Source organism: Lactuca serriola, chromosome 1 (genome assembly GCF_051521515.1).
Source record: "Lactuca serriola cultivar US96UC23 chromosome 1, Lser_US96UC23_V15, whole genome shotgun sequence".
NCBI lineage: Eukaryota > Viridiplantae > Streptophyta > Magnoliopsida > Asterales > Asteraceae > Lactuca > Lactuca serriola.
Window position 1 is genome coordinate 233718092 of NC_136408.1, and position 27869 is coordinate 233745960.

Genomic DNA, 27869 nt, shown 5'->3' on the forward strand with positions numbered 1-27869 from the left:
GCTGGAGTCAATGGAACCACTTTTGATTGAGCTGCTAGAATAACCACAAATCCAAAAATTGTTGTCCTCCCGGTTAAGCAAACATAATAGCTAACACCCTCAGTTAGTAAAGTAACTCAAGTTGTAAGAGTCAAGAACATTGACCGCGACCATCCATTCACGCTTAATCCCACGAATTAAGCATCTTAGTAGAGATCCCAGAAACTTGGAAGTTGTGATATGTTAAAACTCTGAGAAGAGTGGATGAGGAAGTTAGAAGCTCCGAGTGACAGAACCCTATACTCTCTAGATTTGATTTAGATCGAGGAAACTCAGAAACACCGGAAGAGTAGTTGCAAGGGATACACGCACTACTCAGGCACTCTGTCCACCCTGTTACCGACGAGTAGTGCCTAGGACACACCGCCTCCTCGCGTGAAAGAAGTCAATGTCGCCCTATAGATGATAGACTGCACTCTCGAAAGTTAAATACTAGAATGCCCATAACCACATTACCACCTCCGCAACAAATAATACTCGAATAAAGTAGAATGGTATGTTGTGTTGAGCCTTATAACCCGGGTCACAAAGAGATTGTAGACTCGACACGAGTCTAGGTGTTAGCCGATGGGTTATACAAGAAAACAAGCTTTCTGCAACTGGAATGAACCGAAACTTTAGAGAATAGGGCATGTCTTAGAGATTCATTGGACTACTAGGTGTTCCAAGAATACTATCTCACACAAAAATAGTAGAACCACCTCCCGAGATAGTACAACCATTCAGAAATATCTAAGTGCTAAGTTAGCCCAGAATTGAGACTGTTATCCATGAAACAGCAAAGTGAGTAAGAGCGTGATTCGTTTCGATTAGGGATCGTGCTGTGAAAGCATCTATATGATGATAATGAAAATTTAAATTTTCTAAACAATCGTCTGGTAAAACCCTATCTCATCGACTTTGAGAGTTCCGTTAGAAACACCTCAAGAACCAGAAGTGCAGGTCCATTTTTGCACTAGGTTGAGATAGATGCCACGTAACCAATAGATGCCGGTATGTAGCCAATTCATCTAATGAACCAGAAAACCTCCAAGAGTAATTCAGTAGGAATTATGAATCCGAGGATAACCCAAGCCTTCTAAGAACCAACCCGGAGAACTACACCTCCAGTATGAGAGAACTTTTGGAACTTCAAAATGGCGATCACGCCAGTGATGATCTCACCATAGAAGTACGTTATTTTCTAAGTATTAAAATGCTCTACTTTTCCAAAGTGCTTAAGACCATTCGAGATTCTTTGCATGAATCGGTTCAGTTTCGGTCAAACGTCGACTACGTTCAGAATTCCATAAATTCCACTCAAATCGATCCTCGTCTTAGGTTTGAAAAAGTGCTTTCCCGACGTAACTCTCGAAATCCCACTCGTCAAGATCGAAATCAATGGGAACCTAACTTGGCGTAGAAGAACCTGTAGGAAATCACGAACCGAGCGACCAAGCGAACGAAACGAAATCCGCATCCCATTAAGTGAAGGTTCGCGGGAACGCCAAACGAAGACCGGAGTCCACTTGGGAGCGCGAGGACCAACCGAATAGGAAGTACCCTCATCTCTTTAGTCGATTATTCATGCCTACTTCCTTGCCTAAACTCTAATTTTGGGACGAAGTTCCCTCTAACCGGGGGATGATGTGACAACCCGAAATTTCCTATTGCCTTGAAAACTCAGTCATTTAACCCAAATAAATGCCAGACTTTTCCTTCTATCATTTAGCACAAGTTAGAGTCTGTCCGAGCATTCTGAGCCCAGTACACTTCAGGAATAAGTGTTGGGGTTTATCTGTCGAAGCTATAGTACAACGAACGGGCCTAAATCACATTGACTTCGAGTTCACGGCCACCATATGGGAGTTTATGGCCGTAAACTCCATGTGGGCCGTAAACTCCACTATATAAAGAGAAATGTGGCCATTTGTTCACTTCCTCCTTTCCTATTAGGCTCAAATCCTCTCAACTATCATCCCGTTCTTCGTCCCCGATCTTCAAAACTCGTAAGTTTCTTGTCCCATCTAGTTGATATACTACTTAAGAGAGTGATCTTACATGTTTCCATCCATGAAATTCATGTTTTCATAGATCTTCAAGTTTCACCAAGAATACCAAGACCACACACTAGTGTTCTTGGCCAAAAACCCCATTCGAGCTCCTAGATCATAAGTACTCTTATGCTAAATCAATGTACACTAGGTTTAACATGTTTAAGGCTTAGAAACAACAACAAATCAAGGATGAATGAGAGTTTATGGCCAAGGGATGTTCTTGGGCCGTAAACTCCCTTTAAGGGTGCAAAGTTGCCCTTTCTTCCTTCCTTATGCCCAGAACTTAACCTAGAACCAACCACCATTGAAGCAGGGACCTTAAACATCAAAGAAACCACGTGCTCATAGAGTTTACGGCCGTAAACCCCTAAGGAAATGGTCCTTGGGCCGTAAACTCCATAAAATGGTCATATGATGCCTCTAACACCCCTATGACTTGTATAATTGACTAGAACCTTGCATGCTTAATCTAGGAACAACAAAACATGAAATGAATGGGAGAACATAAGTTTACGGCCGTAAACTCATGTGTTTACGTCCGTCAACTCCTCCAAAGGTCCATTTGGAGCCCCAAGTCACTTCCTATGCCCTAGATTCGAGTCTAGCTTAATCCCTTGAGTGGTATTAGACTTTTGAACATTCAACGACACCACTTCCATGAGTTTACGACCGTAAACTCATGGGGGAAGTGGTCTTAAAACCGTAAACACCCTTAAGGGCCACCATTTGAGGAGTAAACTCCAATGTGAGGCCATACACTCTTTATATGCAACCCTTAGTACTCCTAGCACACGTAGTTAGGTGTTTTCATGCATTAGAATGTCCTCACTTGCATAATTAGTTACTAAATGACTAATTAGATACATAAATATATCATTACATGTGAAATAGGATCCGAGTGTGTGTTCAAGTCCTCACTTGACACCTAGCGTCCTATACCGCCCGTTCATCCGAATCGCCCACGTCAGGTGAGTTCATACCCCTGAATTAACCTTTTAAATGTTTTTAAATTCTTTTAGGGGGGGGGGGGATACAAGTTGAACCATGCTAGTTATCATATCAATCATATGTGATTGATAACCTACATGCAAAAGGATTCATTACACTTTTATCTGTTTTACCAAGTATGTTACTTCATATGGTTTTTCCAAAATGCTTTTACTTGTTTAGATCGTTTCTAAAACTGTCTTTCGTGTTGTATGTTTTCCTTCAAAACCTGTTACAGCAGTGTTTCGAACAACGGTTTTCTTCACTTAAACTGTTTTATCAAACCCTTTTCAAAGCCTGTTTATTAAAAGGACATCAAGTCATAATTTCCAATTAAAGGTTTTCAAAGGTTTTTACCGAAATTTCGTTTTATGCTTTTATATTATTATTGTTATATGCATGACTACATATGTATAGTTATATAAGTAATGTTTAAAGGACTTACGAAGGCTAACCCGCTGAAATTCCTTTTCCTCGTTGGGATGTGGTTTAAGGTTTCGGTTATCCGTCCGAAGGTCGTTTAAATATTAGTTATATATCATGTATACATATATGGCCATAAAAGCCCTCTCAGCCAGTTCATTTCCTTTGGGTAGCAAAGGCATCCTTCCATTATTCATATTTCTAGAACCCTAGTAACTATTATAGGAATAGTTAGGAGATTCTATTTACTCTCTCTCTCTCTCTCCCTCTCTCTCTCTCTCTCTAGTACGAAGAATTACTCAGGAGTCAGTTCATTCGTGAGTGTATGCTATTATTATAATACTTTAAATAGAATGTGACGCACTATTTCCCGATACGACGCTTCATAGCGCCATCGCCGTCTAACCAGAGTCTCCTGGAGGGAGAGCGAACATCATGTATACAGATCTATACGGGACTGACACTCCCGCACCCTAACTGCTAGCTACAGTCCGTGCTTGTAAGGCCCATAGGTGACGTAATTCCATTAACTCTACGCGTGACCTGGAGGGTCATCGGATACTCTATCGTCGATCAGCATGGTTACATACGAGTTCACATTGAACACTTTTATTCACGTTTAGACTGAGCCGGGCGTATTGTTCATTCGATACCCTCTTGGAGTCTATGTTTTCATTTACTTTAGCCAGTAGTATTGCTGCTGAGGTATATATTATTTTCCCCCTATTATTTGTACTTGTGCTTTTCTCATAATCCGTTTTAAAGTAAAAATATATATTCGTAATGATAGTATTTTGGGGAAATTACTCCTTAAAACATAAATTTGTCAGGTCTTGGTAGAAGACTGCTCGATAGAGATACATCTCGGTGTAAACATAGAACGATTGAGTCTTGGTAGAAGACTGCTTTTATTTAGAAAATATATGATTTTCTGGAATGAATTCTAATACACTGTAGATTCTAAACTACTATCTTTCATGAGGTTATTTTGAAAAAAAAATGTGCATTTATACTAATGTCACTAAATACTTATGAACTCACCAGCATTATAAAAATGTTGATACTCGCTTTCAAAATAACTTGTATTCTCAGGTCATCGATAGACAAGTACATCCCGGGAGCTTTTGTGAAGTCATCCTAGAACCAAGCTGCATCTATGTTATGTTCTGTATTTACTTTGATGTCGCTATGTAATGTAATCTATGTAAAATTATTACTATTAATGCAATGGTTGTTGTACTTTGATTACTATACTGCATATGTTGTGATACTTGACATGACGTCCTCCACCCCAGAACGTATTCCGCCGTTCTCGGTTTTGGGGTGTGACATATTGCCACATGAATATGTATAACATTATACGTATTTAGAATTACGAACACCGGATGATACATGAATGTGAAAGTATAAGGCCCAACAAACATAACAAAAAGACAAATGTGGCCCATTAGACATGTAAGTTATTTACAGGCTTGTTAAGCAATACAAATGGACAAGTTAAAGCCAATTAAGCATATGATAAGGTCCAATAACATGTAAAGGCCCAATAAACATGAAATGATTATATTGGGCCCAATAAACATGCAAATGGATCACGAAGGCCCAAAAAGCATGTACCGTTGATGTATTTCGTTTATTTGTTACAGTATAGTTCTTTTAGTCGAAACATTTATCCATAATGTTATGAAAATTCCAGTGTTTTGTTATAATGATATTCTAACTTCAAAATTCTTTAATTTCAACTCATTTTTAATAAATATTTCACTTTTAGGTCCCTTAAGAACTAATTTGAACACTTAAAGGCTTGTTTTTACATAAAATGTCATTTTTGGTCTATTTTAATTAAAATTAACATCTTAGCCCTTTAATTTATCAAAATTTATATTTTTGGCCCAAAGGTTTAGAAATTGACGGATATGGCCCAAAAATATATATATATTGACATTTTCAGCCCTTATTTGAATAAAATGACATTTTCGGCCCAATTTTCATAAAATTAACATTTTTGGCCCAATTTTGAAATAAGAGTCATTTTCAGCCGTTATTTTCGTTTATTTTCATTTTTGGCTCAAGTTTTCATTAAATAACATTTTAATCCCTAAACATTGATATTTTTGCAATTTGGGTCCAGAAAGCCATAAGGCCCAAATTGAGGCCCATAATACTAAATTTTACACTTTTGGCCTTTTGGAAAGTATGATTATTATAAAAACTCATTTTTATACAAATGTGACCTTTTTAATCCTTATAAAACCGAAAGTGACACAATTGTCTCAACTTTTGTTTATTTGTCAAGAATAATCCTTATACAACATTTTTGTTTTGTTTTTCACATCTTAATCATGCATAACCATTTTATTCTTTGTAGTATGATGACTAGAGTATTTTAGTTTATGAATCTCACCCATTTTGGTTAAAGTTTTGAAGATTTAACAAGTTGTATCACATAATCACAACATAAACCAAGAAAATCACACATAACATGCATAAATCCATATATCTACACATAAACACTTGTATTCTCCCCCAAATACATGTGAAAACCGAAAACAAGGGGGTATGAACTCACCTTGGGGTTTGGATTCGGTTTTTGATGAAAAAGATGAGGAGATTTCGGATTTAACGTCTTGGTGACCGTTTTATGACAATCATTCTCTTGGTGAGAACTACCCCTTTCTTGGTGAAAGAAATCTTTGTGACTAATTTGTGTTCTTTATTTACTTATGTTCTTTATTCGGTTAAGTTAGTTTGCTCTTTATTTATTATAATTAAATTGTATCCGATCAATACAAACCTTCAGGAGGTTTCGAGGTCTCCATCAGAGATTCAAACTTTCCTTGGGTTAGCAGGGTATTATCAGGGGTTCATCGAGAAGTTCTCCAGGATTGCAGTTGCGTTGACTAAGCTTACGAAAAAGACAGACACTTTTTGTTACAGGCTTGAACCGCAGGCGACATTTGATACTTTAAGACAGAAGTTGTGCACGCACTACTTTTGGCCATACCCGAGGGCATGGACGATTTTGTGTTTTATTTTCATGCTTCGATAATTGGGTTGGGTGAAATGCCTATGCTTAGGGGAAATGTGATTGATTATGCTTCGAGGCAGCTGAAGCCTCATGAGGAGAATAATCCTACTCATGATTTGGAGCTAAGGATTGTGGTTTTCGCCCTAAATATTTAGCGTCACTATCTATATGGGGTTCATTGTATCATCTAAACAGACTACAATAATTTGCGATACCTGATGGATCAGCCAAATTTGAACATGAGGCAACGCTGATAGCTCCATGTGGTGAAGTATTATGATTATAAGATCCTAATTCACATCGAAAAGGCCAATATGTTGGTCGATGCTCTTAGCCGCAAGACAGATAGTACTCCTATCTAATATTTGTGTTTATGGACCCACTCTTTGAGCAGATTAGTGGGGTTTGGGTTGATGCTATAAAAAAAGAGCACCAGAAGAGTTGTAACAAATTGATTGTTGTTCTACATCTCATCCACTGATCAATTGGCTGACATTTTCACAAAGGCATTAGATGATAAGACTTTAAACAAATTGATTGTTGATCTTGACAAGCTTTCAATTAGTTAATCGTTTCAAATAGCTTTGCTTTTACTACCTTTCTGAAAACACAAAAACAAGTACTTCTTTTAGTATGTTAAAAGAACATTGCATAGTTTGTTTTAGATTTTCTTCTAATGTTTAAAAGTATTATATTATCTCTCTAGTATCTATCTTCTAGGCCTATGTAAGAGTTTCTTACACTTCTCTCTTCCAGAGTTAGAATGAAATGGGATTATCTAGAATATTCTAAATGCTCTTGTTTTTTAGAAGAATATTGGCATCAAGTCTTCTTCTTCCTGACAATACTCTTTCTCTACTTAACTCATTGTTAGTGATACAAAGAGCAACCATCAATATAATGAGTCACACTTTCATCTACTGAATCATAATCCGATAGAACCTCGAATTCTCTTGTGCATATTTTGTTAGCACGATGGCTTCAAGGACTGAAGCCAGTTAACTCGTATGTTACAAAGATTGGTTTTTGCTCCCTCTTGCTCTTAATGAACTTGAAGTTTGGAATCCATCTGCAATATCTAACCGATAAATAGTGTCATCACTCTTGGTTTGTAGTAAGTTGTATTGTCTATTAATGTGTTTATTATTCCTTGTGTTTTCATCGATAGCCAGACTTGAAGGATAGATATCTCGAAGAAGGGAAATTGATTAATTTTAAAAGATATCTCTTTGGTGATTCTACTTAAAATATTTTATGCTATTATGATTCATCTGAAAAGGCTACGTACAAAACTTCCGAAAAGGCTGTATATTCCTTTTTAACTATTCTTTTGTTGACTATATCTTATGATTTTATTTTCTTGTCTATTTTTTCTTGTACCATATTAAATCCATTGATGGTGAACTTTAAAGTTCTAGACTGCAACTTAACTCTATGATACCGAAGATAAATTACTTGTTGTTGATGACCTGACATTGTTTATGAGTCACGTTGATTCAACCTCAACGTGACTGAAACAATACATTTTTTCCTTAATTTATTACCAATAAAAATTTACGATTCACGATGATATACCACACACTGGTAAAAGTTTTAAATATGGTTTCGATGGCCAGTCTATATACTGTAGACTATCACACGCACCAAACCCTTCTTTCCCTTACATTCTTCTTTAAAGCTTTATGATTCAGCATAATGTACCATATGCTAATGAGAGCTCGAAACACTTGCACTGATGGTTAACATAAAATAGTACAACTTATCAAATGCATCAATCCATTCTCCCCATATATTTGTATTTAGAATTTTATGATTCTGTGTATGAAGTCAGACGCTGATGAGAATTTGAAATATCTTTTTCGATAGGTATATCATTTTATGTGATGTATTACATGCACCTACCCATTCTTTCCGAACAATTCTTTTGTTAATAATTTAATGATTCATTGTATTAGCCATAGACTAATAAAATTTTGACACTCTTTGGCGATGGGTACATTTCGTACTAGAATGTATTACACATATCATACTGCTCCTGTCCTTTTCTTTTAATAAAGTGATTCACGAGTATGCATATGAAACTACATCCTGATGAAATTTCGCAATATTAAGTCAGTGATTGGCACTTCAAACCTATATAAACTTACTAGATTATGAGCTATAACTCTGATACATTGATTTCTTCTTCCAATACCAATTATGTCGTTGATGTAGAAAGGGGGAGAAACTAATATGTGTTATATATTTAAAGAGAAGCAAAATCTAATGGGGAGCTGATAGTTAACATCTCTCCGTCACATCTCTATGTCCGCTGTTGCAACTCATAAGTGATGTTTCCACTGCTCATATGATTTCTACTGTTGATAACCAAACATGGGAAGAGTCATACACCTTCTCGTGGGGAGCATTCATTAAAGTTGAAGAACTTAAATTTTCAATCTTACTCTCAGGGGGAGAAAAAGCTAAAGGATTTAATGAACATTAGTTTTGATATCATTATATAGGGGAGATTGTAAGGTCACAACTTATGATCTGATAAGTCAAACACTTTATACGTTGACTACCTACGCCAATGCCAACATCAGCACCAACACCAGTGCATCAAGATCTTATCAATGTTAGTGTGTAGATACTGATCTAATGTAATCTTTGTATATTAGGTAATTAGACAGATATGTATAGAATATATAGCAGATATGATATCTTGCTGGCAAGGATCAGTTCTTAACATAGATTAGACACAATCCCTTGGTTGAAGGGTTATACTAGTATTGTTTACAATATATTCAAAGTTAGGGTGATACCCTCATGTTAACGTCTTGGTGACCGTTTTATGACAATCATTCTCTTGATGAGAACAACCCCTTTCTTGGTGAAAGAAGTCTTTGTGACTAATTTGTGTTCTTTATTTACTTATGTTCTTTATTTGGTTAAGTTAGTTTGCTCTTTATTTATTATACTTAAATTGTATCCGATCGATACAAACCTTCAGGAGGTTTCGAGGTCTCCATCGGAGATTCAAAATTTCCTTGGGTTAGCAGGGTATTATCAGAGGTTCATCGAGAAGTTCTCCAGGATTGCAGTTACGCTGACTAAGCTTACGAAGAAGACAGTCACTTCTTGTTGCAGGCTTGAACAGCAGGCGACATTTGATACTTTAAGACAGAAGTTGTGCCACGCACAACTTTTGGCCATACCCGAGGGCATGGACGATTTTGTGTTTTATTTTCATGCTTCGATCATTGGGTTAGGTGAAATGCTTATGCTTAGGGGAAATGTGATTGATTATGCTTCGAGGCAGCTGAAGCCTCATGAGGAGAATAATCATACTCATGATATGGTGCTAAGGACTATGCTTTTTGCCCTAAATATTTAGCGTCACTATCTATATGGGGTTCATTGTATCATCTAAACAGACTACAATATTTTGTGATACCTGATGGATCAGCCAAATTTGAACATGAGGAAACGCTAATAGCTCCACGTGGTGAAGTATTATGATTATAAGATCCTAATTCACATCGAAAAGGCCAATATGTTGGTCGATGCTCTTAGCCGCAAGACGGATAGTAATCCTATCTAAGATTTGTGTTTATGGACCCACTCATTGAGCAGATTAGTGGGGTTTGGGTTGATGCTATAAAAAAAAGAGCACCAGAAGAGTTGTAACAAATTGATTGTTGTTCTACATCTCATCCACTATTCAGTTGGCTGACATTTTCACAAAGGCATTGGATGAGAAGACTTTAATCAAATTGATTGTTGATCTTGACAAGCTTTCAATTAGTTAATCGTTTCAAATAGCTTTTCTTTTACTACCTTTCTGAAAACACAAAAACAAGTACTTCATTTAGTATGTTATAAGAACTTTGCATAGTTTGTTTTAGATTTTCTTCTAATGTTTAAAAGTATTCTATTTTCTCTCTAGTATCTATCTTCCAGGCCTATGTAAGAGTTTCATACACTTCTCTCTTCCAGAGTTAGAAAGAACTGGGATTATCTAGAATATTCTAAATGCTCTTGTTTTTTAGAAGAATATTGGCATCAAGTTTTCTTCTTCTTGACAATACTCTTTCTCTACTTAACTCATTGTTAGTGATACAAACAGAAACCATCAATATAATGAGTCACACTTTCATCTACTGAATCATAATCCGATAGAACCTCGAATGCTCTCGTGTTGATCTTGTCAGCACGATGGCTTCAAGGATTTAAGCCAGTTAACTCGTATGTTACAAAGACTGGTTTTTGCTCCCTCTTGCTCTTAATGAACTTGAAGTTTGGAATCCATCTGCAATATCTAACCGATAAATAGTGTCATCACTCTTGGTTTGTAGTAAGTTGTATAGTATATTAATGTGTTTATTATTCCTTGTGTTTTCATCGATAGCCAGACTTGAAGGATAGATATTTCGAAGAAAGGAAATTGATTAATTTCAAAAGATATCTCTTTGGTGATTCTACTCAAAATATTTTATGCTATTATGATTCATCTGAAAAGGCTACGTACAGAACTTCCGAAAAGGCTGTATATTCCTTTTTAACTATTCTTTTGTTGACTATATCTTATGATTTTATTTTCTTGTCTATTTTTTCTTGTACCATATTAAATCCATTGATGGTGAACTTTAAAGTTCTATACTGCAACTTAACTCTATGATACCGAAGATAAATTACTTCTTGTTGATGACCTGACATTGTTTATGATTCACGTTGATTCCACCTCAACGTGACTGAAACAATACATTTTTTCCTTAATTTATTCCCAATAAAAATTTACGATTGACGATGATATACCACACACTGGTAAAAGTTTTAAATATGGTTTTGGATGGTCAGTCTATATATTGTAGACTATCACACGCACCAAACCCTTCTTTCCCTTACATTCTTCTTTAAAGCTTTATGATTCAGCATAATGTACCATATGCTAGTGAGAGCTCGAAAAACCTGCACCGATGGTTAAGCTAAAATAGCACAACTTATCAAATACATCAATACATACCCCCCATATATTTGTCTTTAGAATTTTATGATTCTGCGTATGAAGTCAGACGCTGATGAGAATGAGAAAAATCTTTTTCGATAGGTATATCATTTTATGTGACGTATTAGTTGCACCTACCCATTCGTTCCCAACAATTCATTTTTTAATAATTTAATGATTCATTGTATTAGCCATAGACTAATAAAATTTTGACACTCTTTGGCGATGGGTACATTTCATACTAGAATGTATTACACATATCATACTGCTCCTGTCCTTTTCTTTTAATAAAGTGATTGATGAGTATGCATATGAAACTACATCCTGATGAAATCTCGCAATATTATGTCAGTGATTGGTAGTTCAAACCTATATAAACTCACTAGATTATGAGCTATAACTCTGATACATTGATTTCTTCCTCCAATACCAATTATATCGTTGATGTAGAAAGGGGGAGAAACTACTATGTGTTATATATTTGAAGAGAAGCATAATCTAATGGGGAGCTGATAGTTAACATCCCTCCGTCACATCTCTATGTCCGCTGTTGCAACTCATAAATGATGTTTCCACTGCTCATATGATTTCTACTATTGATAACCAAACATGGGAAGAGTCATACACCTTCTCGTGGGGAGCATTCATTAAAGTTGAAGAACTTAAAGTTTCAATCTTACTCTCAAGGGGAGAAAAAGCTAAAGGTTTTAATGAAGATTAGTCTTGATATCATTATGTAGGGGAGATTGTAAGGTCACAACTTATGATCTGATAAGTCGAACACTTTATATGTTGACTGCCTACACCAATGCCAACATCAGCACCAACACCAGTGCATCAAGATCTTATCAACGTTAGTGTGTAGATACTGATCTAATGTAATCTTTGTATATTAGGTAATTAGACAGATATGTATAGAATAAATAGCAGATATGATATCTTGCTGGCAAGGATCCGTTCTTAACATAGATTAGACACAATCCCTTGGATGAAGGGATATACTAGTATTGTTTACAATATATTCAAAGTTAGGGTGATACCCTCATGTTAACGTCTTGGTGACCGTTTTATGACAATCATTCTCTTGGTGAGAACAACCCCTTTCTTGGTGAAAGAAATCTTTGTGACTAATTTTTGTTCTTTATTTACTTATGTTCTTTATTTGGTTAAGTTAGTTTGCTCTTTATTTATTATACTTAAATTGTATCCGATCGATACAAACCTTCAGGAGGTTTCGAGGTCTCCATCGGAGATTCAAAATTTCCTTGGGTTAGCAGGGTATTATCAGGGGTTCATCGAGAAGTTCTCCAGGATTGCAGTTGCACTGACTAAGCTTACGAAGAAGACAATCACTTTTTGTTGCAAGCTTGAACAGCAGGCAACATTTGATACTTTAAGACAGAAGTTGTGCCACTCACTACTTTTGGCCATACCCGAGGGCATGGACAATTTTGTGTTTTATTTTCATGCTTCGATCATTGGGTTGGGTGAAATGCTTATGCTTAGGGGAAATGTGATTGATTATGCTTCGAGGCAGCTGAAGCCTCATGAGAAGAATAATCCTACTCATGATTTGGAGCTAAGGACTGTGGTTTTCGCCCTCAATATTTAGCGTCACTATCTATATGGGGTTCATTGTATCATCTAAACAGACTACAATATTTTGCGATACCTGATGGATCAGCCAAATTTGAATATGAGGCAATGCTGATTGCTCGACGTGGTGAAGTATTTTGATTATAAGATCCTAATTCACATCGAAAAAGCCAATATGTTGGTCAATGCTCTTAGCCGCAAGACGGATAGTACTCCTATCTAAGATTTGTGTTTATAAACCCACTCTTTGAGCAGATTTGTGGGGTCCGGGTTGATGCTATAAAAAAGGAGCACCAGAAGAGTTGTAACATCCTAATGTTCAGGTATTTCTAAATTTCTCCTTTTAAGTTATTATATTGTTTTTTGGTCCCTAAGTCCAAGGAATTGTGCATTGGAGCCCTAGTGGCATTCTTTTAATTTAGGCAGGAGGAGTACGCTAAGCATACATGTGTGTATGCTGAGCGTACTAGGGCATGTCCTGTTATGCTAGACGTACACTCATGTATGCGGGGCATACTAAAGAAAGACGAAAACCGTAATTTTTAGGGTTTGGTGGTATTTAAACATCTTTATGGCCTCATTTCTTTTCACCTAACCAACCTCTACCCTTTATTCGTCATTTGAGAACCTAGAAGCACCTTGTGAGGACATTTCAAACATTAAAGATTGTGTTTGTGTGAGTTGAAGAGGAAGGAAGAAGATCAAGTTTCACTTGCAAGCCTTTCAAAGTATAAAGCTTGCACCATAGTCTCTTAATCTTATTGATCTAGTTATGGGAGTTCTCCTTTTAGACCTTAGGAAGGGTCCTTATCCATACAAATGAATTCCCTTTGGTTAGTTTTGCTCCATGTATCTTATAGAAGGTCTTAATAGATTAAGACCTTATGTTAAGCTCTTATTAGGTGTGTAAAGTCATAAAGATTTGGGGTTGCGAGGTTACGTCCCACATAAGTGGGAGTATACCCTGCATACTCATTCAACCACCCCGATGGTGGTCAATGTGAGCCTTCGCGTACGCTAAGCGTACCTCCGGGGTACGCCCCGCATACTCGCATGGGTCAGCCTTGTAAGTGACTCGGCTGAGTTGACTCGGTGTGTTTGACTCCTTTGGTTTAGTGGATTTGATCAATGCACTTTGAATTTGACTTTAACCAAGTTGGAACAAGTTTGACCTTGAGGGTATTTCGAGATTTTGATAGAAATTGTCCTTTGATGGAATTAGGTATCGGTTAGAGAGCTGAGACTCGGAGTTGAACCTTATTAGTTAATTCAACTTGCAAGGTGAGTTTTCCTCACTGTACTTATGGGTCGAAGGCACCAAGTTTGGCTCTTTGGATTGTTATCCTAGTTTATCGCATGGTTGTATACTGTAGTAATCTGTTAGATATGTATGTTGGTAGAGAGGACGATGCTATGCTTAGTGATCTATAAGACTTGTCTGTTGTTTACTGGCTGGTTATTTTTATGCTTTTCTGTTATATATGGTTGTCGATAAGGTGTATGCGTGGTTGGGTTGAGACGGTTATGCTTTGTGCTGAAGGCCAACAGACCTAGGGCGGCCCGGATAGACTGAAGGCCAGTGGGGTGTACCAGTCAGACCGATGGCTAGGAGAACAGTCCAGATATGATGAAGGCCCGGTGTGGTGTACTAGTCATGCTGAAGGTTCTGTAAACTTACCAGGTAGACTGTAGGCCGATGGGGCGTTCCAGTCAGACTGAAGCCTCTGTATGCATGTTGTTTACTGTTATTATTATGATTATGTGATGTGTTGGTATTTTGGGGGAAATCGGTAAGCTTTAGGCTTACAGTTTTCGGTTATGTTTAGGTACCTCTGATGATCGCGGGAAGGCAAGGGCATGATTGTGCACCTCCTTGTGTTTTGTTTTATGATTTTGGGAAAACTCTGATATTAAACATGTTCTGAATTTTTTTTGTAAACAATGATGATTTATGGAATACTTTTAAAAGTTTAAAATTTTCATGAACTTTATGGATGTTACATGAGTGAGCGCATGGTGGGTCTGGTGTCCTCTTTTGATTATGATAGTTGGGAATTGTTGACCTTACATCGGATATTTTGGGTTCCGTATTTGGGTGTTACACGTCAGATTCTAATGGAGGAGGCACACAAGTCGAGATTCTCTATTCATCTGTATGTGAAAAAAAATGTATAGAGACATCTTACCTGATTATTGGTGGCCCTGCATGAAGTGGGACGTGGGTTGGCATGTGGAGAGGTGCTTGACTTGCAGGAAAGTCAAGGCCGAGCATCATCGACCACACGGAGTAATGGAGCCATTGAGTATTCCCGTTCGGAATTGGGAAGACATCACTATGGTTTTCTTCACGAATTTACCATAGACAACACGATTGGTTGATTCGATTTAGGTCATCGTGGATCAATTTAGGTCACTAGGATGTCTATTTCACTTCCATATTCTGGAAGACATTTATGAGGAGTTGGGTACCTGATTGCACTTCACCGCAAATTTCCACCCGCAAATTGATGGTTAGAGTCAGTGGACTATTTATAACCTAGTGGATATGCTTCGGGCATGTGTCTTGGACTTTGGTGGTAGTTAGGATTCATACATCCCATTGGATGAGTTCTGGTACAACAACAGCTACCACACTAGTATTGGTCAACCTCCTTTGAGATCTACGGAAGGAAGTTTTGGATCATAATTTTCTGAGGTGAGGTCGCTCAGCTATTCATGGGTAGTCTGAAGGTGGTGCTATGGACTACTGACTTATTACAGTAGGTGTGCAGGAGATTGCAGACTAATCAGAGTCGGAAGAAGAGTTATGCATATAGGGGACATTCTGATCTCGATTTTCAGGTCGATTATATGGTACTTCTGAAGGTGTCAACTTAGTAAAGTGTCATTCAATTTCGGAAGCAAGACAAGTTGGCCCTAGGTCTAGGTAGGCAGGGTTGTATACCACTTGGAGTTACCCGACGAGCTCAGTCAAATTCATAGCACTCTCCATATCTCTCAGTTGCGTAAGTGCTTGGTTGATGAATCTGTAGTAGTACCATTGGAGGATATTCATGTTGACGAATGAAATAAACTATATAGAGACACCAATGGTGATCCTTGATAGGAAGACGAAAATGTTGTGGAACAAGGAAGTGGGATTGGTGAAGATGCAATGGCAACACTAGACGGGTTCAGATTTGACATGGAAACCCGAGGAAGAGATGAGAGAGCATTACCTATAATTATATGCGGCGGAGAACATTGAGGATGACGTCCGATTCAAGTGGGAGATACATGTAAAAGCTGTGTCAGGTATGAGCTAACCTATATAATTTATGTCATCGTTTGGGTGGCCACGATGTGGTGAAGCCTCACCAATGTGTGGTGGTATTTTAAGTATCACAGGATTTAAGGACCCGCTACAACGTAGCCATAGGTGCAACCACGTGGTAGCTAATTTTAATGAAACCCTCATTTTTGGGCTTTACACTCTATATAAAGGAATGAGGAGGCTAGGGTTTGCTCATCCTCATCCTCCTAAAGCTCTGAAGAAACCTTAACCTCTTTCCTCCATTGTTGAAGCTCTATGTGGTGTTCTTGAATTTTCTTGAATGAAGAAGGAGAATAAAGTGAGCTTAGATTTAGCAAGCAAGTCTCCATTGTTCACCGTAACACTCTTCTAGACCCTTGTAAGTGTCCAAGATTTTATCTTTATCATGTTATGTAGCTAGATCTTGAATTTTACCCCCAAAAGTGCTTGTTCTTGTTTGTTGGAATGGTGGGATCTCATAAAACTTGCAACTTTATGATTCACAGGATCATTTTCTATGATTGTTGGTTTGGATCTGAAGTAAAGTTAAGTTTCTGTGTCATGCATTAGTTTGAATGTAGCGTCCGAGTCACCAGGTATGAAGTTAATCTATTATTCTATTTAATTAAATTAAAAGGTGGTGAAGGGGTTCATCAGTACGATGGGCGTAAATTAGTTACGCATGGAGTACTCCACCCATGCGCATCATCAGGGTGATCCTGTCATACGTTGGGCGTACCCATGTGTATGTTGGGTGTACTCAAGCCAGGGGAAAACCATAATTTTTAGGGTTTGCACCCTATTTAACGTCCTTAAGTTCTTCAAGTGCATCACCCTTTCATCCTCCATTTCCTTTTAGTTCTAATCTCAAAGCCCTATTCTTTAAGTGAATTTTGAGCTTACTTAGAGTGCTTGGGGTCTTCTTTTGTGATTTTGAAGAAAAAGGAGGTTGAGGAGAAGTAAAGGAGAAGAAGTTGCTCCTAGATCTAGATATTATGCATCATACCTAGCCAATTGAAGCTATAAAGTTTGAACATTGTTAATTCTAAGCTTAGATCTAGACTTAGGGAAGATTTTAGCACCTTTTGGTCCCATAACGTGGTCTTTTTTGGAGTATGGGCAACTCGAGGCCAATTGAGTTGTCGTTTTGGACTCTTGGGATTGCATGGAGTTAGATAAATCATATCTTGGAGGTTAAGACTCTATCATGCATGTGTGAGTGACCACCTAAGAGAGTTAGAGGGATTAATTCATGGTTTGAGTCCCATTAAGGAATGAAAAAGAATAAGTTTGCAACTTTATGGCTTCGGACACTATTATGAGCTTGGATCTAAGTTTTAGATATTGGAGCTTAATGGATTAAGATATGGGTGCAAGTTTGGGCTGATTGACTAGTACGTTGGGTGTACTCTATAGTATGTTGCGCGTACTGGGCGGACGAGCCATGTATGTCGCGCGTATGTATTATGTGGACTTAGGAGATTTTTAGGCTCGGGTATTGTTCGCCTTTTGACTTGTTTAGGATTGGGCTCTGGCCCACCTGTTTTCATAAGAAATTTATGGGCTTTTGGCCATGTTGCGTACCCTTGGGCCATATTAGGCCTTAAAGGCATTGTAGTTGGGCTTCGATGCCTTTTTGAACTTGTATGGATTTGAGCCTTGTAAGAGGCAGGCCCAATGAGGCAAGGGTGAAGAAAACCTTTTTACATTTAAGTCAAGAATGACAGTTTGCACTTTTGGGTTCAAATATCACCCTAATTTTGAATTAGCATTTTATACTTTATCCTTAGGGAGTGGATTTCCCAAGTCATCTGTTGAGTGCGATTTGATACCTTCATTCTGAGATGAGTTTCATTCACTATATACAGGTTGAAGGCACCAATGTTGTCCGTTGTTTTATGAAGTAGTATGATGATTTTCATCGTGAAAATTGCTAGTTATGCTTGTGTTTTCTTTATGAATCTGTGATTTTTTGTATTGATAGTATATGGTAGTGGTAGGGGTGAATTAGACCTAATATCCGGTTGAAATAGACCGAAGTGTATTGCAAGTGTTTGGTTTAAAAATTGGTTTATACTTTGGTTTTCTAAGCATTTATTGTTTTTAGTCTTGGGCGAAAATATTATTAGGTTAATTTGTTGCTTGGACCGAAAACTCATGTGTTTTCGGTCTAGCCTTTGAGCTGTGGGCTTGGGTTTTCGGTCCATATATGTAAATAGTCATTAAGGGTATGTTTAGTGGGTGGCTAGGAGGGGAGGAGTGTTCTAGAGGAGCATTCATTCATTCATTTTCATATGCATGTTCTAGAGAGAGAACTAGTGTGTATGCAAATCTTATGTTGGATCATCAATCATATCATCAATACCTTGAAGATTAATCAGTTTCTTCTTCTTCTTCTTCTTCTTCTTCTTCTTCTTCTCCATTTGATCTTCCATCATCCACTAGATTGGGATTCCACACCATCAAGTGGATCGGATTGATACGTCAAGTGATTTTGGGGACTTACAATTAGTATTAGAGTTTTGATTGTATCAATCAAATTTGCAAGATCTTGAGCGTTTTTGGATTTTTTCTTGAAGGATTTGGCATTTTTGATCAGTTAGAGAAGAAATATTGGGAGTTTGTTCTTCATGTTCTTAATAAAAATGGCTTTTGATCGAGTTTTCGAGCTAAAAATGTGAAAAATCACGTTTTTTGGTCGTAATCAGCAAGTTCCGGCGGCCATTTTCGCACAGCAGGTAGCGTGTCCGAGGGGGTATTCTATTTGCACATACTATAATACCACCTATAACATCTGCCACCATGTCACTTCTTGTCTTTTACATATTTTTGTTTTTTTTTTGTTATATCTTAAATGTAAAGCATCTCTTTATATTTTCAATAATGCTGATCATTTTGATTTAATTACTAAAGCATCCCTTTTAATTTTAAAAGAAAAAATCAAAAGGCCATGTAAACATAATTTTCCTCTCTCTCTCTCTCTCTCGCTCACACACACACACACACACACACACACACACACACACACACACACACACATATATATATATATATATATATATATATATATATATATATATGAGCGTTCAATCAAGAACATTTTTATTGCGAGAACATTTGTTAACAAATTTGGATCATATACTTTTTTTAATTAAAACTATAAAATAATATTTATAAAACTCAATCAATTGTTACAAACAATTAAAAACCCCACTAACCAGACCACTCACCACCCAACCAACACCACCCATCATCACTACCTACCACCCACCACCAACTCCACCACCACCCGCCACCACCACACCCACTACCACTTACCACTACTGACCACCATCAATCATCACCACCACCGACCTCTACCACCGCCTGCTACCACCACCCCCACCCATTACCCACCAAAACAACCACCCGCCACAACCATCACCACCTACCTCCACCACCCCTACCGACCTCAATCACCTATCACTACCACTGCCACGACCACCACCCACCACCAACCACCTATCACCATCACCACCTCTCACCACCCACCAAAACCACCACCCACGATGAATAGCACCTACCACCACCAACACCACCCACCACCATCACCACTCCTACTAAAACCACCACCCGTCACCACCATCATCGCCTACCTCCACCACCTATCACCACGACCCCCACCCACCTCAATCACCCATCTCCACCACTGCCACCGCCACCACCACAAACAACACACCGCCACCTATCACCACCCACCCTCTACCACCACCCAACCACCATCACTGCCACCACTACCTACCACCCACCACCACCTCCACCAACCATCACCACCACCCACCAACACCACCAATCGCCACACCCACCACTACCCACCTGTTGGGTTGCAGATTCGTTTAGCATTGCGTCATTGGGCTCGGTTAATAGTCCAATTATTTTGTACTCCGGTTTGGGCCTGTCCAACCGTGAGCCTGTTAGGTTTACTATATAACAATATGCTTGCATGCATATTAGGTTAACGATCTAGAATTCAATAGAGAGAATTACGATAGCTTTGATTTTCTTTATCGTTCTTGTAAACCTTTTAACCCTCTACAGTTGATGTTCTTGATCGAGCTCTTCTGAGGGTTGTTTTATAATCATTCGACACGTTTGATTCATTCTTGAGTTGCTTATTGTTTTCTTGTTCTTGCTGTTTAATCTTTATTTTACCTATTTAAGATCTAATCGATCTTCAAGATTAAGTTTTAATCTTATAATTGGTATCAGAGCAGGAGGTTGTGTAATCGATACACTTCTTTTCTATGAAAAAGGTTTCAATTAGGGTTTTCCGCAAGTACTGATATTTATTGAGCCGTCATCTCATTATTGATGTATCTTGATATTTATTGTTTTGCCCTAATCTGATTTATTACAAGTCTGATCTTTGAACAGGTTATTCGATCATTATGGATGAGTCGCAATCGAATCCCATCAATATTTCAAACAACATTGGATCAACAACGAAGATTCCCATCCTATACACCCACGATTATGAAGTCTGGGCGCATCACTTTGAAGATTACGTTATAGGATCTGAGGATAATGGATACCTCATCTGGGAAGCAATTATTTCTGGTCCGTTTTCTCATTCTGCAACTTCAAGGATTATTAAAACTCAAAAGGAGTATAATGATCTTCTGAAAGATGTTAAAGATATTGTGCAAGATGAAAAAGATAAATTTCAGTGTAATATCAAGGCGTTAAGATTGATCAGATTCGCCCTTCAGTCCGACACTTTCAGGTTGGTAAGCTCATGCTCGACGGCAAAGGAAATTTGGGATAGGCTACGTGAATTGTACTCTACAGACGAGGATCTTGAACACTCTATCCAAACCTTACTCTTGTCTGAGTTTGGAGAATTCAAGCAAGGAGCAGAAGAAACTGTGACCCAAACGTTCGATCGCTTCAATCATCTTCTCAGCAAGATGATCAAACATGACATCGAAAGGAAGCTTATTGAGCAGAAGGTTACGTTTTTAAATGGTCTAAGATCAGAGTGGAGAGCAGTGGTGTCTACAGTTAAAGCCCATGAGCAATTTAAATCATATTCCTTGGCGAAACTGGTGGGTATTCTCAAATCTCAGGAGAAGATTGTGTTGCAGGAAAAGAATGTGGTTTCAAGCCTAGGTTCGTTGGCCCTCCTGTCCAAAAGTAAAGCTGTAATGGAGGACGAAGACCTCAACTTGGAGGATTATGACCTCACGTCTGAAGATTATGCTATGATGGTGTCTAACCCCAAGAGGTTCATCAAGAAGAGATTCCCCAACAACAAAAAACGAAACTGGCAGGGGAGTTATAGCTCAGAAAAGGTTAAAGATGAACCGAAGGTTGAAGAGTCTAAGAAGGAACCGAAGGCAGAAGGTGATTCTGGAGTAAGCTGCTACTATTGTGGGGGAAAGAACCACTATGCAAAGGATTGTGTCCTCAAAAAGATGGCTGAAAAGGATGAGGAAAAGGATGAGGAAGCTTTGCTGCAGAAAAAGCTTGATGAGATAAGGAAGAAGAAATCTACCGCTAACCCTTCTATGAATGCTCTAATTGTGCAGGGTTCGGTTGTTGATGACGAGTTCGGTAGCGTGGAGGTTTGGTCAACCGATTCTAAAGACGATGAAGTGAGGAAGCCGTCTCATGGAAAAGCTTGTGTGGCAAAAGAGGAAAGCAGTAGAGGAAGGTGCTTGATGGTGTCTGACGTATCTTAGATGAGGGGATACAACACTGATGGTGGAAGCAATGAACCGAAGGAGCAGCAGGATATGTGCTTTACAGCCAAACCGCTCAGCGTGCAGTTCAACGAGCTCGATGAACTGATCAAGAAGGTACAATCGATTTTTGTTTCATTTAATGTCCCACAATGCTCATATGAAAAAGAACAAAAAAGTGTTAATTCAAGAATTCCTCATCTAGATAGTAGTTTAACTCAAACTCGAGTCACCAATTCTAACCTAACTGATCAATTAAGCAGGGTGTCTTCGAAGAGTGAGGAACGGCGCATGTGGATCGAATTGAAGGAGTCAGAATTAGTCAAAATAAAAGATGAAAACATTTATTTGCAAAGAGACAATTTAAAGCTTTTGAAACAGCGAAATGTTTTTTGTTTGATTGCTAAACGTCTTTACACTAATATTACTCAGCTTCACTTGGATTGTGAAATAGGACAAAAGATTCATCGCATGATTTTGCCCTTCCTTGAGTTTAAGGAGGATGAAATTGATGCTGAAGCTTATAATTGTGAGAGTGTGATATCATCTGATGACGTCAATCCGACCTATATGTATGGACTGGACAAAATAGAATCTTTCATTAAATCCAAGGACCATAAGGACATGCTTAAAAACCTTTTGGATGAAAATGATAGACTTAAACTGAGAACCGAAACCATACAAAAATTTGACTCTTTAAACTCTAACTTGAGCTTAGAAAACAAAATTGATGTTGAAAATGCATTTGAGTTTAATGAGAATGACAATATGAGTGAAATTTCTGTAGAGGACACGGTTGACTGCTCAGAATTTGTGAAAAGCAAACCTAAAAACCACAAGAATCTAATTTCAGAAAATTCAGTGGAGTTCGCTCGATTGTCCCAACAAAAGTCCCCGATGTTAGCAAAGAAAGCCGTTGTATATCAAAAGGTTAGGACCACTCCAAATCAAGTGTACAAGGTCATAGGAGTAACCGAACATCAGACTGCTGAACTCACAGCAATTGTAAACGAAGACAATGCAGATGGATGCGATGAGTTCTTCTGGTCAGCTCCAATCGATAATGCTGATGAAACGGTAGGGTTATCAGAAAGGACCTCATGGAAAAGTAAAGGTAGATACGTACCAGAACCATTGAACAAGCCAAATAATTTCAATGTGCCAAGTACTAGTGGTACGAAAGACATTCCTCAAGAAAATGGAAGTCCGGCAAAAGAAGATACTCCATCTAGTGAAACTTCCTCAGTTCAAAGTGAACCAGCCAAAGAGAAACCGAAAATGAAAGCCAACATCCATCATCAACCGAAGCAGATGAGGAATCAGAAACGTCAAAGGAATCAGAGATACAGGAAGAATCTCTCTGAAAGGAAAAAATTCTGGCAATCCCAGAATGCTTATTTTTCACATCAAGACAAGAACCTGAAGTATGAGAAAAATCCTGTTGAAATGCAAGAGAACGAAACCAACCGAAATCAAAGGTTCGGTTCTGAGAATAACTTCAACCGAAAGCAAAGGTTCGGTTCAGAGAACGAAACCAACCGAAAGCAAAGGCTCAGTTCTGAAATCAAAAGAGATCAAAACTCTAAGATCAGTCCCACCAATGATCAAAAGCAAAAGGGTCACCTAGAGTCTCCAGCCAAGAAGTCATCTCAATCTAAGCCCTCTCAATCTCACTCATCTAATTCTTCTAATTCTTCCAATTCCTCTCCACCTCGCTCTAAATTCCATTCTGTTCCTTCTCGAAAATCTCAATCTTCAGCTGAACAAAAAGGGAAACAGGAGGTTTCGATGTCTAAACCTGAGTCTAAACTGAACGCACCTAATCCTAATAAAATCAAAGTTTTTACCATCAAAAAGAAAGATGAAACAACACTAATAAAACGAACATATCTTGTTGACATCTCTCTTACTATTCCTGTACCTGTGAAAGGCTCACGTGGACCCAAGAAACTTTGGGTTCCTAAATCTGCTTAATTTTTGCAGGTTATAAGTGATAAGCAGTTTGACGAAGAATGGTACATTGATAGTGGCTGCTCGTGTCACATGACAGGGAGGAAAGAAGATCTCAGGGAATACCGGTCTCTTTCAAATGGTGGAAACGTCAAATTTGGAAATAACTCCTTCGGCACCATAAAAGGCTATGGAATGCTTACCAATGGTGATTTCACTATAAGGAAGGTGGCATACATGGAAGGACTACAACACAACCTCATCAGTGTATCTCATCTCGTTGGAGGTACCGGTCTCAAAGTCTCATTCGACGATGAGGGTTCTGAAATTATTGAGAAGAAGACGAAGAAAGTTATTCTCAAATCAGAGCGTAAGGGTGAAATGTTTCCTCTAAACCTCAAACCTATCAAAGGAAACCCAGCTATCTGCCTGTTATCAAAAGCACAATTTGACGAAAGCTAGTTGTGGCACCGAAGACTCTCTCATCTCAACTTTAAAGACATCAACAAACTTGTCACTGGAGGTCATGTTCGAGGTCTTCCACTGCTCAAGTATGATAGAGATCATTTGTGTGCTGCATGCGAAATGGGGAAGCAGAGTCGTCAAAGTCATCCATCTATAATTAACACTAAAGTTGTTGAACCACTCGAATTACTTCATATTGATTTGTGTGGTCCATCATCTATCAAAAGCATAGGTGGTAGCAAGTATATTCTTGTTATTGTTGATGATTTTTCGCGTTTTACATGGGTGTTCTTTCTAATGCTTAAATCTGAAGCGACTCACAAGCTAAAGGTGTTTATCAAGCAGATTGAAGTACAGCTGAAGAAGGTCGTTCGCAACATCAGGAGCGACAATGGTCTGGAATTCAAAAATAGAGAATTTGAAGAATTCCTGACAGAAAAGGGAATAAGTCATAACTTCTCATCTCCCTACACACCTCAATAGAAAGGAATTGTTGAAAGAGGAAACCGATCTTTGTGTGAAGCTACACGAACCATGCTAAGTTTCGCTTCCTTACCTCTTTATTTTTGGGCTGATGCTATTTCTGCTGCTTGTCTTACACAGAACAGGTCATATCTCAACAAACGATTCACGCTCACACCTTATGAGATTCTCAACAACAGGAAGCCCAATGTGAAATTTTTCCACGTGTTCGGTTCACGGTGTTTCATCTTTAACTCTAAGGAACACCGCAACAAGTTCGATGTCAAAGCCGAAGAGGGAATCTTTCTGGGCTATTCTCTCACTTCTAAAGCGTACAGGGTTTTAAACAAGCGTTCAAAGAAAATTGAAGAGACTTACTACGTGACCTTCGATGATAGCTATGTCAAAAGGCTAAAGGCCAGTAAAAACACTGCAGGGGAAATCTTTCCTCAAACTGGCCAGGTTACGGTCTCGATCGCTAACTTATACGAGAAGTTTCTGGAGCTATTCGACGAACCAGAGAAAGCCACTCTCTCAGAAGCAGGCGCAGCAGATAATAAAGTAGATCACATGAGGCAAATTGTCGAAGAAGCTGCCAAGAGAATAAATGAAGGAGGATCAAACTCTGACGAACCTCCATCACCCAATGCTTCCGTCGAGGGGGAGAATCCACCATCATCATCCCAGCCAAGCTCACAAGTTGAGGGGGAGCCAAGCACTTTGCCAACCGAAAGCACTTTGCTAACCGAGAGTGCTTCACCATCCGAAGGTACATCAACGCCTGAAAGACCAGCACCACAAGAAACCTCTGAAGCTCAAGATTCTCAAAGTATTCCTGAAAGCTCATCTATCTAGGGGGAGCAAGCTGATATGTCATTCGACTACGAAAGCCAATCCGAGCCAGAAGAAATGATCAATGCTGAACTGGATCCAACCTTTGATCCAAACTACCCTCCCCTCACCAAATGGACCAGAGATCATCCTATCTCTCAAGTTGTTGGTGATGTTTCTGAAAAGGTTCTAACCCGATCACAACTCAAGGCAAATTAGACATCCTTATTTTCCAAAGTTGAATTTTGCATGTTTAACTCATTCGTATCAAAAGTTGAACCGAAGACAGTTAACACTGCTCTTGATCACTCCGATTGGGTTCAAGCAATGCAAGACGAACTGAACGAATTTGAAAGGAACAAAGTCTGGCGCCTCATTCCAACTCCTCCAGAAGCCTCGGTTGTTGGTCTCAAATGGGTCTTTAGGAACAAAATGGACAAGGAAGGAAACGTCATAAGGAACAAAGCTCGTCTAGTATTGAAAGGATATTGTCAAGAGGAAGGGATTGATTATGAAGAGACTTTCGCTCCTATAGCTAGGCTTGAATCTATCAGAATATTCCTTGCCTATGCTGCCCACAAAAACTTTGAAGCTTTCCAAATGGACGTCAAGTGTGAATTTCTTAATGGAGAACTCGAAGAAACAGTGTATGTGGAGCAACCTCCTGGGTTCGTGAACGAAAAATATCCAAATCATTGCTACATTCTGGATAAAGCTGTATACGGATTGAAACAAGCTCCGAGAGCCTGGTATGAAACGCTAACTAAATTCTTAAAGATGTCTAAATTCAAACAAGGTTCGGTTGACCCAACCTTCTTTCGCAAAAAGGAAGGTAACCACCTTATGATCGTTCAAATTTATGTCGATGATATCATCTTTGGCTCAACGAATCCCAGCCTAACAGTTGAATTCAGAAAGCTGATGGAGACTAAATTTGAAATGAGCTCAATGGGTCCTATTAACTTTTTCCTTGGCTTAAATATTAGACAGGGACCCGAAGGCATCTTTATTAATCAGGAAGCTTACACGAAGACTCTCCTAGCAAAGTTTAGTATGATGGGAGATTCCAAAGTCAAAGTCCCAATGGCATTCGGCACCAAGCTCACCCCATCCCTGGACAAACCGGTTGTTGATATCACGCTGTATCGACAAATGATAGGCTCACTGATGTATCTCACTGCTAGCAGGCCTGACATTATGTTTTCTGTGTGTTATTGTGCTAGATTTCAGGCAAACCCACGCGAACCTCACATGCTTGCAGTGAAGAACATCCTACGATATCTCAAGCGAACTGCCTCCTTAGGTCTGTGGTATCCCTCCAACTCAGGTTTCTTCGTTCAAGCCTACTCAGATGCAGACCTTGGAGGATGTGGACTCGATAGAAAAAGCACCACAGGTGGCTGCCAATTCCTTGACGGGAAGGTTGTTAGCTGGCAATCAAAGAAACAAACATGCATGTCTTTGTCTACTGCCGAAGCTGAATACATAGCAGCTGCATCCTGCACCTCTCAAGTGATTTGGATCTAGAGTCAACTTCGAGACTATGGACTCAATATGAAGAAGATCCCACTATATTGTGACTCTGAAAGTGCAATTAGGATCTGTCATAATCCAGTGCAACACTCCAAAAATAAACACATAGCACTGAGGTATCACTTTATCAAAGATCATGTGGAAGATGGAAATGTCGAAGTACACTTTGTTAGAACCACTGATCAACTGGCTGATATCTTTACCAAAGCTCTTCCTGAAGCGTCATTCAACAGAATATTACAAGGGATAGGTATGATGGAATCAGAGTCAGTACCTCAAACTACCTCTCAACCTCAATCGTAAGAAGCGAAATTGACCGAACGTTAAGGTTCGGTTGAATCATCTCACTCGCTCATCACTTCAAAGGTAGTTTTCTTGCTTGTAAATTTCATGTACAAAGTCATTTATCTTATTGTCAAAAGTATTTTCTTATTACTAGCCTCAAATCCTTGTTTTTCAAAATTTTCCAAAACCAAAACCTACCGAAGGTTCGGGTTCGGTTTTTCAGAATTTTCCAAAA